This window comes from Manis pentadactyla, chromosome 4 (genome assembly GCF_030020395.1).
Source record: "Manis pentadactyla isolate mManPen7 chromosome 4, mManPen7.hap1, whole genome shotgun sequence".
Taxonomy (NCBI): domain Eukaryota; kingdom Metazoa; phylum Chordata; class Mammalia; order Pholidota; family Manidae; genus Manis; species Manis pentadactyla.
In genome coordinates, this window is record NC_080022.1 from 113293897 (window position 1) to 113306457 (window position 12561).

General features: G+C 39.1%; 1 long non-coding RNA gene across 1 annotated transcript; it reads right to left on the reverse strand.

Moving 5' to 3' along the window:
* Positions 1-3094: 3094 nt before the first annotated feature.
* LOC130683425 (uncharacterized) lies at positions 3095-8289 on the reverse strand. The gene is made up of 3 exons (XR_008997134.1): positions 7717-8289; positions 4641-4709; positions 3095-4288 (listed from the first exon to the last, which is right to left on the reverse strand). It is a non-coding gene; the product is annotated as an uncharacterized LOC130683425 (long non-coding RNA).
* Positions 8290-12561: the final 4272 nt, after the last annotated feature.

Below are 12561 nucleotides of genomic sequence, written 5' to 3' on the forward strand. Positions count from 1 at the left end.
ATGAGTGTTGATGCTTCATAAATGAACATTTTAGAGGTTATATAATAACCATCAAGGGGATACTTAATAATTTTCATAATGTATTCCCCTATTATTAGAAATTTGATTTTCTGTATTTTTTATTATTATAAATAATGGTGTAAACATCTTTGTGAAGAAATTTTTTTTCTATTTTCAATGATTTCCTGATGCTCAAGTTGAAGGCTATTAATTATTAAAATGTATCATTAATTTTTTTGACTGCAACAGTATCACATTTTCATTATGGAAAATTTGGAAAAATGAAGAAAATCTCAAAACTGCAAGTAAATGTCATTTATATTTCACCTACTTAGAGATAACTACTGTTAAGATTTTGATCTTGGAGAACAGATTAGTGGTTTCCAGGGATTAGGGACAGTGGAGAGGGAGAGCGGTGAATGTGACCATAAAGAGTAGCACAGGAGAGATCTCCTAGTTCTGTACTTTTTGTTGGTAGTTAAGTAAATCTGCAAATGATCAAACAACACAGAATTACACACACCCATTGTGCTGATGTCAATTTATGGTTTGATACTCCACCATAGTTAAGTAAGATGTAACCAATGGGGGAAAGGTACATGGGTCATTTCTGTACCATCTTTGCAACTTCCTGTGAATCTTACTTCAAAATAAAGTTAAAAAAATTTTTAAAAATATTCTGATCTCATACTTTGCCTATTTATTCATCTACTACTCTTTAAATGGAATCATACTGTATCTACCATTTTATAATCATTCAAATCTTAGTATCTTTGTGTGCATCTCCATACAATGAGTGTTTCCTGGGGGTGGAGAGGAGTAGTCCATCACCATATCAACAGGTAATTACAAGGGCAAGTAAGGGCTTATCTGGAACCTAGAGATTGTGTGGTGTTTTCTTCTGCAGCCGGGTTGCGAGAGACATGGGACAGCAGAAGTGGACTGCTTGTAAGAAAAAGTGGGTTTCATAACTTTATTTCTTCCTTTGACTAATTTCGGTTTCAAATGTATTTACCCTGGGATTTTACCGCCGGAGTTACACTTATGAATCCTTCTTCATTTTATTAGATAATATCTTACATCATAATTTCTAATGTTTGATATTCCACAGTATCTGGTAACCATAATTTAGTTAATCATTCCAGATGTATTTCAGGTTCTGTTTCCCACACTTCATCTCACTGTGTGGTTATTAAAAGCAAACAAACAACCTTTACTAATTTGATAAAGTGAAAAACTATTTTTAATTTGCATTTAGTGAGTATTTCATCTGTTTAAAGTCTAGTGAGGATTTCATGTATTTATTGGCCACCTATATAGCTTCTTATGTGAATTTATTATTCATGACCTCGGTTACGTTTATGGTCTGATATATATTGCCAAGTTGCTTGCCAAAAGGGCTGATTAGTTTATGCTGCATAGTATATATTTTTTCCATTTTTGTGAATTCTCATGTCTCTTGCTCATTTAAGAGAATTTTAAAGATTTCAATCATGTTTTAATGAAGAAAGTGTAAGACCCAACGGCCTTATTCCGGTCTGCACTTCTCCCCCAGTGAGGAGACGAAGGCCACAGCAGATCGATGCAACAAGCAAGAGGTTTATTGTTATTCCAGCTAGCTGGGGTCCAAGTGTCTGCCCGACACAGCGGGTTTCAACAAGGACCTCGAGCACTCAAAACCAAGGGTTTATATAGCATTTTCAAAACACTTAACTCTTAGTAATTTTCCACAGCTGCACATTATCTTTGCAAGACATACATCCTGGGGTTAAGCGAGAGCAAGGTAAGGCCACTCCTCAATTGTTAGGGAGGTTCTGCACGATAAGCTTGGTATGTAGGATTAACTGACCAAGGTTAGCTGACTGAAGGCCACAGCTGCCCCCATCCCGGTGTTCATGATTAACTTGTTTTCCAAGGCCTTACCCAGTTCCAGTTTTTTTTCTTTTAAGTCACAACTTCAGAAAACTGCTTCTAGGCCCTTAAGATGGCTACTCTTATGCTAACTTATTCTCATTCTTACATTCCCCTCTTCTTCTTGTAACTATTTCAATCATGAAATTAGAGGTCATCTGTTTGGTAGTGCAATAGGGGAAAGGCACAATATGAATGGCGCAGTCTTAGCTTTTGAAGGTTGTCTTTGTCCAGCTGACGTGGTTATCTTGGAATAGTTTTTGAGAACGGTGTGTGGGTCAGCTAAACAGCGTTGGTGTCTCTGGACGCGCACCTGGTCACTTTAGGGGTCTTCTGGTGATTTTTAAGCTGGAGAGGATTCTCAGTAGGTTGGGCTCTCCACGTGAGATGGTCGTCAGCTGTCTCGGCTGAGACAACGGGTTTCACATGAGATGCGTGGATCTAGGTGGCAATTTTACTAACTTTGACTGCTGTTGGGGTGGTCAGTAACACTAAGTAGGGTCTTTTCTACCGTGGCTCAAGGGTCTGCGCTCGGTGTCGCCTTACAAACACAAAGTCTTTAACTTGGAACAGGTGGGCTGCTTCTGAAGTGCCGGGCTCATAGACTGCTTTTATTTGGGTCTACACTTCTCTTTGGACTGCCTGAAGAGCTTTTAACTTATTATATAAATCGCGGTTGTCAGTTTGGGTAACGGGGAAGGGGTCTTTGAATATTAAAGATAATTTCTTTCCTTGATTTCTCTCTGGGACACTGGCGCCTTGGTTTGGGTGCACGTCAAAAAGATTGCATGCTCAGCCTCTAAGGTGGGCTGAGATATTGTCTATTTGCTAAAGAATCTTGCTTTTTACTATGCCGTCTACAGCTGGGTCTGCATGCTAAGTCAATTGCTCAGCTTGCAAGATTACTTAGTCAGATCTGAAGGAGGAAAGACAGCACACAGGCCTGGGCTCTCCAGTATGCTAAAGCGAATCTTATACACGATTACAAATGACTAGCATAACAAAACATGTGCTACTCCTCTCTATCTGGGGAATATTAACTGATCTCACTGAAGAATGATTCCAGAGTTCCATGTTCAACATAGTTCTAGTAGGGGGGAGTTCTAGCATGTAGTTACATTGCTCTGATTGCAAATATCCCGCCCCGCCTCTTCCAGAGGCTCTCACTTTATTCTGTCTAAGCCTATGGTCCCTGTCTCATTCTCTCTTCTACAGGTAGAGACTCTAGCTGCTGCTAGGGAAAAGGGGCGATGACCGCTCTGGCTGCTTCGTGCTGAGAAGGGGGCGCGGTAAAGGGTGCAGCTAGGTCTCTATCACTGGTCAGTTGAGAGGGCCTCAGAAGGCTGGCGCTTCTATTCTGGGTTTTGTTTCTATTACTATTTGCAGTTTTGTGGCTTCTAGGCAAGATAAAACAAATTGTGTTATTAGGTTATGTACCAACATCTGGAGTTGGATTTTCTATTCTGGAAGAAGGCTGCGTTATTGAAACAATACTTTAAAATCACTTCCATTTTTATTAGAAGTAACCAGGTTAAGAAAATAATTAACAGCTGGCTTGATTATTTGCACAAGTGCAGCAAGAAGAGCAATTGATTACACAGGCTCTTTTAAATATGCTTTGCTGGAACTTTTTGCAAGGAACTTCAGATTGAACTTTTAAAGGCCTCTTGAGGCTAGACAGCCAAGCCAGACCTGCCATCAGGCTTTGCCTGCAGTACCTGTAGATTTGGATGAATTCCTCTCTTCTCGAGGTCTCTGCACCTGCCAGGAAGCGACTTTCTTTACTCACCTGGTAAGGCTGCTGGGAACTCTGCAAGCAAGGTACCAGGCTAGTTCTTCCAAGGGGCTTTGTTGGCCCTATAAAGTCAATCTTAGTTCCTTAAAGTTGTTCACATCTGAGTCCATGCACATGTCTCTCAGGTATGACATTCCAGCCAAAGCCCTGGCAGTATAACCAGTGTTCTTAATTAGTCTTCTCACAAGGAAAGCAGATTCTTACTAAACTCGTGCAAATAAACATACTGCCATGGAATACAAAAACAGTCACTAAAAGTTTTTAAACTCTGTAGGGATCAGGTAGAGAGAAGGATGTCTCAATTCTGCTTATAAAGACAGCCATCTACTAAACTGTTGTCAGCTTAAGAGAACAAGCTCAAAACACTATCAGCAACATTCGAAACAAAAAGACACAAAACCATTTTCTTTAGTTTATGTAATCTTATGCAACTAATACCTGTTCTGCTGAAATCCAGTTCTTTACCAGTCCAGGAACAACAAAACAGTGACTATAAATGACAAAAAACTTACAAATGACAATGGTCAAAGATCTGACGAGAGCTCACTGTAAGACAGTTGACATAAGGAAATTCTGATATTTCTGTAATACAAAACATTCAGTAACAAAGTTTAGCATTATTCTCTTTGACAGTGCTTTCCTGGTAAATATATATATATATCAGATAAATAAGCCAAATTAGTCAAATACTTTCTCTAATGAGAAAAAATTCTTCTGACATGTTCCAGGGGCCCTCTGGAAAATATCAGAGTTAACTAGAGGTAAAAGCACTTTTTTTGCATTTAATTCTTTTAGAACTGTCTATCATTACACATTTATTGTCTATATACCCAGCACAGTAAACGAGATATCTTAAAAAGGTGGGGCAGCAGGGGAGACTGCTGCTGTCAGTTTTTAAAGACAATATATACAAAGTCAAAATAATCTATGTTACCAAGCATTCTTGAGAGAATGGTAGCAGATGGTAGATTTTTCTGCTTTCATCTTCAGGAGGGGAAAAAAGCTACAATAAGAATTCACATTTAGCTGAAAGAACTGTCCAAACTCAAGGCAGATTATAATATCACCAGGCATACAAAAGACCTGTTAGAGATACATACAAAGAATGAATATGGCTATAGTCAAATTCAACTTAAAAGTTTAAGCAGAATCTCAAATTTAAATGTCTCTTTCTTTCACACAGATATTCAGATTTGACCAGAAATATGCTTTGAGATGAAAGAGATCAGGCATCTTACTTCTTCATTTAGGGATTGAGAAATGATGACCTTTGGCTTTCTAACCAGCTATTTCATTCATGGCATCAATAGTGGGTTGTGGTGACATGGAAATGTATGCTGGATATTTGGATGGTTTAAAGATTATATACAATTAATAGCTTACAAACAGTGAAAATAATAAGAACATAACTCAGCATAAGTGTCCAAGACCAGATACAAAAAAGCAGAGAAAGTGCTTAAGTCTACAGGTCTTCCCTGAAGGCTTCAAGAATGTTTTACTCTTTAATAGTAGACAGAGCTTTTAATAGAATTTGCATAGCAACTTATAAGATCATTTGCATTAAAAAATATGGAGAGTCTTCTATGTTTTTTAAAACATACAAACATATCCACAGCATATAAATTAAACAAGAAGACCTGGTGGTTCTCAAAAAAATCTATTACAACTTTCCTCAAAAGTGGTCACACGTTTGCCCATCTAAACTTTTACAGTGAAACCTGTTTTTCTGGGAGAAACATAATCTTGTCCAAATTCTACACAATTTAATTTTTAAGAATAAATTTTGGTTTGTTAACTAAGTGCATTTAATCAGCTAAAAAAAAAAAGCTTTGTTACTATTCTGCTTAGGAGGATAAATTAAGAAAATAATCAGTAACAACTTTAATCATTTGTTGGTTAGAGAGATTTTTCTACTTGTAAAAATATAAGGAATAAATAATTCAATTTCTCATGCCATGCAATCGTTTTCAATAACAAAATATTTCAAAGGCAAATAAAGGTTACACAGTTGTTAACAAACTTTAGCTTTTAGTCTTTTTAATATTAAGATATCATTAAAAAAAAAATATTCTGGCAACTCACTGAGACTTTAAGCATGAGAAACTGCTTTGATAAAACAATTAGAGAACTCTTTGCAATCTTTCAACATTAAGAGCAGACTAACAATTAAAGAAAACTGTTTTTTGTTTTGTTTTTTTAACTGGAAACAAAATTCTAATTTTGCTGTGCACTTGATATCAAGACTCACTTGCTTTAATTTCACATAGCATGACTATATCTGTAAGAATATAGTAATTTATTCTTCATTTGCCCCATGGTCTCAAGCACATAAACGGGTGAGAATTATGCCTGGGCTTGCCGGGGTTTGTCCCGCCTTATCTCTAAACATCTTGACCTTCCTCCAAAGCAACAGGCTGAGCGGATCCGCTACAACAAAAGGCACCACGCTGCTGCACCACACTGCTCTCTCTTTGTCTCTGTTCTCCGTCCCTCTCTAACATAAACAGCTGCACTTTAGAACAAAGCCACTTTCTTTTATCAAAAAACACATTCTTTAGCATGCAGATGAGTTTCCATTCTTTATACCTTCTCTTATTAAAACATACATCTTTTAGCATAGAGAAATGTTTTCCTTATTTAAGTAGTTTTCATTAGAACTTAAAATCATTTGATACTTTAACTTTCAGTGAACACTGAAAAACAGGCCACCGTAAACTGTTACACTAGCATTCTTCATCTATGAACATATATTATCATTTTTGGAAATGTGCTTTACAACACAATTTCTCATTAGGCACAAAATATGTCTATATAACTTAGCAAACTTTAAAAATTTTGGTTACCACAAAAATTCTCAAGCTGTTTGCATACATACACACTGTTATACATTAATACAGTATTATTATTAAGGTGTTTATTTGCTACACTTGTTTACTTATTTTTAGCAACTATGCCAGATTACTTAGAAAACTTACTAAACATTAGACAAAGTCAAGCTTTCCTTCAAGCATTTTCTTGAAATGTTTAACTGGTAACATCAACTTAAATGACTTTAAGTAAACTTTGGCAGCTGATAACCACAATGACATGCCCGCCTCAGGCAAACCCAAATTAGCATTAATGCTTAACATTTTCCATCAGATTTTCTGGAAGTTTTAGAATGCCCAATTTTCACAAGCGCTTGTCTTTAAATCAATTTCATTAATACCATCCGGAGGTAGAAAGATATTTTCATTTACACACTTAGACACACAAACTTACAGACTGAGACATAATGATAAGGTTCCCTCCGGCAGCCAGCCAACATTAAAGGATGGCCACTTGAGGTGCAGAAAACACGAAATTTTCTCTTCCTGATGTCCGTGCTCAAATTGTGAGCTCTCTCCCTAACGTCTGAGAAAAATGGTCTGTCATGAGAGACAAGGGGGTCGTCTGCGTCTGTCCCATTTCTTCTGTCAAAAAGACTAAGACAAACACGACAAACAACAACCAGGCGCCTACAGAGAAGAATCTGCCGCGGCCGCGGAGACAAACCTGAAAGTTAAGTTGAGGGCCTGTCGGACTGCAGCGGCAGCCGACTTTCCTCACAGATGAGGACCTCGTCCTCCAGACGGGGGCAAGGGACGTCTCCCAAGACCCCTGGTCAGCGACCTGCCAGCGCGTCCACCTAAGTCAATGCTGACCCAGAAACAGATTGGAGCTCCCACAGGTTTGAGGGCCTGTCAGACTGCAGTGGCAGCCAACTTTCCTCACAGATGAGGACCTCGTCCTCCAGACGGGGGCAAGGGACGTCTCCCAAGACCCCTGGTCGGCGACCTGCCAGCGCGTCCGCCTAAGTCTATGCCGACCCAGACACAGATTGGAGCTCCCACAGGCTTTATACAGGTTTCAGGCTTGTTCGCGAACAAAAACACTGGGTACACTCACCAGCCGGCAAGGCACTTTCTGATTAAACACAGAACGTTCTTACAGGTTTGACAAGAGACACACGGACACAAACACAGTAATACCTGGCCAGGGCAAGCCTCCGATCCTTGGCTTGTCGTTCCTCCGGGGGGGGGCACGCGATCCCGGACGAGCCCCCAAATGTAAGACCCAACGGCCTTATTCCGGTCTGCACTTCTCCCCCAGTGAGGAGACGAAGGCCACAGCAGATCGATGCAACAAGCAAGAGGTTTATTGTTATTCCAGCTAGCTGGGGTCCAAGTGTCTGCCCGACACAGCGGGTTTCAACAAGGACCTCGAGCACTCAAAACCAAGGGTTTATATAGCATTTTCAAAACACTTAACTCTTAGTAATTTTCCACAGCTGCACATTATCTTTGCAAGACATACATCCTGGGGTTAAGCGAGAGCAAGGTAAGGCCACTCCTCAATTGTTAGGGAGGTTCTGCACGATAAGCTTGGTATGTAGGATTAACTGACCAAGGTTAGCTGACTGAAGGCCACAGCTGCCCCCATCCCGGTGTTCATGATTAACTTGTTTTCCAAGGCCTTACCCAGTTCCAGTTTTTTTTCTTTTAAGTCACAACTTCAGAAAACTGCTTCTAGGCCCTTAAGATGGCTACTCTTATGCTAACTTATTCTCATTCTTACAAAAGTTGAAAATGTTGGTTGCAGAGGAAATGTAGGAGAATTTTAGATTCTGGAAGAGGTGTGAATTAAAATGAAAGAAAACTGAGTCTCAGAGGCAGAACACAATGGGAGGTGGGATATTTTGGCTTCAGGAAACATTATGTGGTAACTATTTTATTCCTTTTCTGGGTCATTGCTAAGCTTTGAGAGCATAATCTTTAACTGTAATATTAAAAAACATAAATCATTATGATTATTTTGTTTCTGATCAGTGTCTCCAGGGCTAGATGGAGAATAAAGTAAAAAAACAAACCAACAAAAGATACTGATTGTCAGGTTATTTAATTGTTAATTTTAATGTAATGCCCTCATCAAACTATCGGAGTATAAGCTTTTCATGGACTTAGTGGATGGATGGTTATGAGAGTTTCTTATGGAATCACATATACTTTCTATTCTATTCTTTTTCTCTGTCATAATTATTGATTGTTTATTTGAACCAGAACCTATAAAAGGGCTGTATAAGGAGTGGGACTTAAAAAAAATTTGTTGAATGAATGAATAAATTAATGAATCTATGGCAAAGATTTAGTTGCATCTGTTATGGAAAAACCTGAAAAACCTGGACTGGATCACCGATAGAAGAACCAAGCAGCACTCAGAGGTTTCAGAGTGTTGAGGTTTTATTATTACACTGGCGGGCTCAGAGGGACTAATCTCCCAAGGTCTGAGCCCCAAACAAAGGCAAGGGGAGCAATATATATCTTTCTGCTTCCGTATCTGCAACATTTATTTCTATGTGCGCAGCAAATGAGCAAGCAAGGGGGAGTGAGCTTAGGGAGTAAGTGCCTGGCAGAACAGGGAGTGAAGGGGATGGGGAAGTGAAGGGAGTTTCTGTTGTCTTTGCTAAGAAGAGAAGCAGAAGGCAGCCATCTGGACTAGACTGCTATCCTTGTAAATTTTCCCTATCATATCTAGACATAGCAAAGAGCATGAATGTAATTGGGTGTAGAAAATCATGATTATTTTAAGTAATGGTGGTACTGAGATTATTTTGAGAGAAAAAATTTTAGGATAAACTTAAAATCTGTGTAAGAAATGTCACAAAGGAGAAGAATCTGCATCTATGAATTATGTATACTTTATAAAATAGTGTTGCAGAGTCTCATATTCCTATTGCTATATTTTAAAAAGCGAATGAATCAATTGAAGAAATTGGCATCTGCTAAAGATATGGAAGGGATTTTTCTAGCAGGTAAGTTGTGATAAACTACCTAATGAGCCTCAAGATGGCAGCATGAGTAGGGCAGCAGAAATCTCCTCCCAAAACCACATATATATATAATTTGAAAATACAGCAAATACAACTATTCCTAAAAGAGAGTCCAGAAGGTACAATACAACAGCCAGGCTACATCTACATCTGTGAGAACTCAGCATCTCATGAAAAGAGTAAGACACAAAGCCATGACCCAGCAGGACCCAAGCACTCCCCCCACCCCAGCTCACCAGTGGGAGGAAAAGAATGAGAGTGGGGAGGGAGTGGAAGCACAGGACTGCTAAATAACCAGCCCTAGTAATCTGCACTGGGAGCACAGACACACATTGCATGGTGTACTGGATATTAGAGAAACGGGAAAATAACATCAGAGACTGAGACTGTGAACACATCCCCACAGCTGGCTCCCCTGGGACAAAAGAAAAGGCGGCACTTTAAAAGTCTTAAAGGGGCAAGGGTTTAACAGGTGGACAAAATTGCCCTGACATACTCAGCCAAGCAGGCTGGGAATTTTAAAGAACTTCAGGGGCCCTAACCCCTTGGGTGGCAATGCAGCTCCAAAGATGCTCAGAGCAATAAGCAGCCTGCCATTCAGTCCCCCACTCTGACAATGCAAGCAAACTGGCTGACCTGCTACTGCTGTGGACCAGCAGGGGAGCAGCCCTGCCCACAGCAACCACACAGTCTTCTCCCAGCGTGCAGCTAACCGGGCCAGACCAGAGGCTGCCCCCTGCTCTCAGCTGCCTAGCACAGGCAGAGAAAGCTGGCACAAAGTCTGGAAGGCATGAATGGGTGCCATTCTTCCAGGAGAACACATGCCACTCATCTGTGACCCTTGCCAGTGCCCTAGGCTATCCTAAGGGTTGCCCCGCCCATGGCAGCTCAGAGGATTAACCCAGAGAAAAAATAATTGCTGAAAACTTCCCCAAGCTGGGAATGGAAATAGTCTCCCAGACCATGGAAGCCCACAGATCTCCCAACACAAGGGACCCAAGGAAGACAACACCAAGACATATAATAATTAAAATGACAAAGATCAAAGACAAGGACAGGGTATTAAAAGCAGCCAGAGAGAAAAAAAGATCACCTACAAAGGAAAACCCATCAAGCTATCATCAGAATTCTCAACAGAAACCTTAGAGGCCAGAAGAGAATGGCATGATATATTTAATGCAATGAAACAGAAGGGCCTTGACCCAAGAATACTGTATCCAGCAAGATAATCACTTAAATTTGAAGGAGGGATTAAACAATTTCCAGATAAGCAAAAGTTGAGGGAATTTGCCTCCCACAAACCACCTCTACAGGGTATTTTAGAGGGACTGCTCTAGATGGAAGCACTCCTAAGGCTAAATAGATGTCACCAGAGAAAATAAAATCACAGCAAAGAAAGCAGACCAACCAAGTAGTAACTCAAGACAAAAAATAAAATGAGCTATCCACAAAAATAGTCAAGGGAAACACAAAAAAGTACAGAATAAAACACCTAACATATAAAGAATGGAGGAGGAAGAATAAGAAGGGAGAGAAATAAAGAATCATCAGACTGTGCTTATAATAGCTCAATAAGTGAGTTAAGTTAGACAGTAAGATACTAACGAAGATAACCTTGAACCTTTGGTAACCACGAATCTAAACCCTTCAATGGCAATAAGTACATATCTTTCAATAATCACCCTAAATGTAAATGGACTGAATGCACCAATCAAAAGACACAGAGTAATAGAATGGATAAAAAAGCAAGACCCATCTATATGCTGCTTACAAGAGACTCACCTCAAACCCAAAGACATACACAGACTAAAACTCAAGGGATGGAAAAAGATATTTTATGCAAACAATAGGGAGAAAAAGCAGATGTTGCACAACTTGTATCAGACAATATAGACTTCAAAACAAAGAAAGTAACAACAGATAAAGAAGGACATTACTTAATGATAGAGGGGTTAGTCCAACAAGAGGATATAACCATTATAAACATCTATGGACCCAACACAGGAGCACTAACATATGTGAAACAAATACTAACAGAATTAAAGGTGGAAATAGAATGCAATGCAGTCACCTTAGGAGACTTCAACACACCACTCACCTCAAACGACAGATCCACCAGACAGAAAATAAGTAAGGACACAGAGGCACTGAACAACACACTGGAACAGATTGACCTAACAGACATATACAGAACTCTCCACAAAAAAACAGCAGGATACACATTCTTTTCGAGTGTGCATGGAACATTTTCCAGAATAGACCACATACTAGGCCACAAAAAGAGCCTCAGTAAATTCAAAAAGATTGAAATTGTACCAATCAACTTCTCAGATCACAAGGCATAACACTAGAAATAAATTGTACAAAGAAAACAAAAAGGCTGACAAACACATGGAGGCTTAACAGCATGCTCCTAAACAATCAGTGGATCAATGACCAAATTAAAACAGACATCAAGAAATACATGGAGACAAATGAAAACAACAGCACAAAGCCCCAAGTTTTGTGGGATGCAACAAAGGCAATTCTAAGAGGAAAGTATATAGCAATCCAGGCCTATTTAAAGAAGGAAGAACAATCCCAAATGAATAGTCTAACATCACAATTATTGAAACAGGGAAAAGAAAAACTAATGAAGCCCAAAGTCAGCAGAAGGAGAGAAATAATAAAGATCAGAAAATAAATAAATAAAATTGAGAAGAATAAAACAGTAGAAAATAATCAATGAAACCATGCGCTGGTTCTCTGAGAAAATAAACCAAATAGATAAGCCCCTACACAGACTTATTAAGAGAAAAAGAGATTCTACACACATAAACAGAATCAGAAATGAGAAAGGAAAAATCATGATGAACACCACAGAAATACAAAGAACTATTAGAGAATACGACAAAAATCTATATGCTAAAAAGCTGGATAACCTAGAAGAAATGGACAACTTTCTAGAAAAATAAAACCTTCCAAGACTGACCAAGGAAGAAACAGAAAATCTAAAGAGACTCATTAC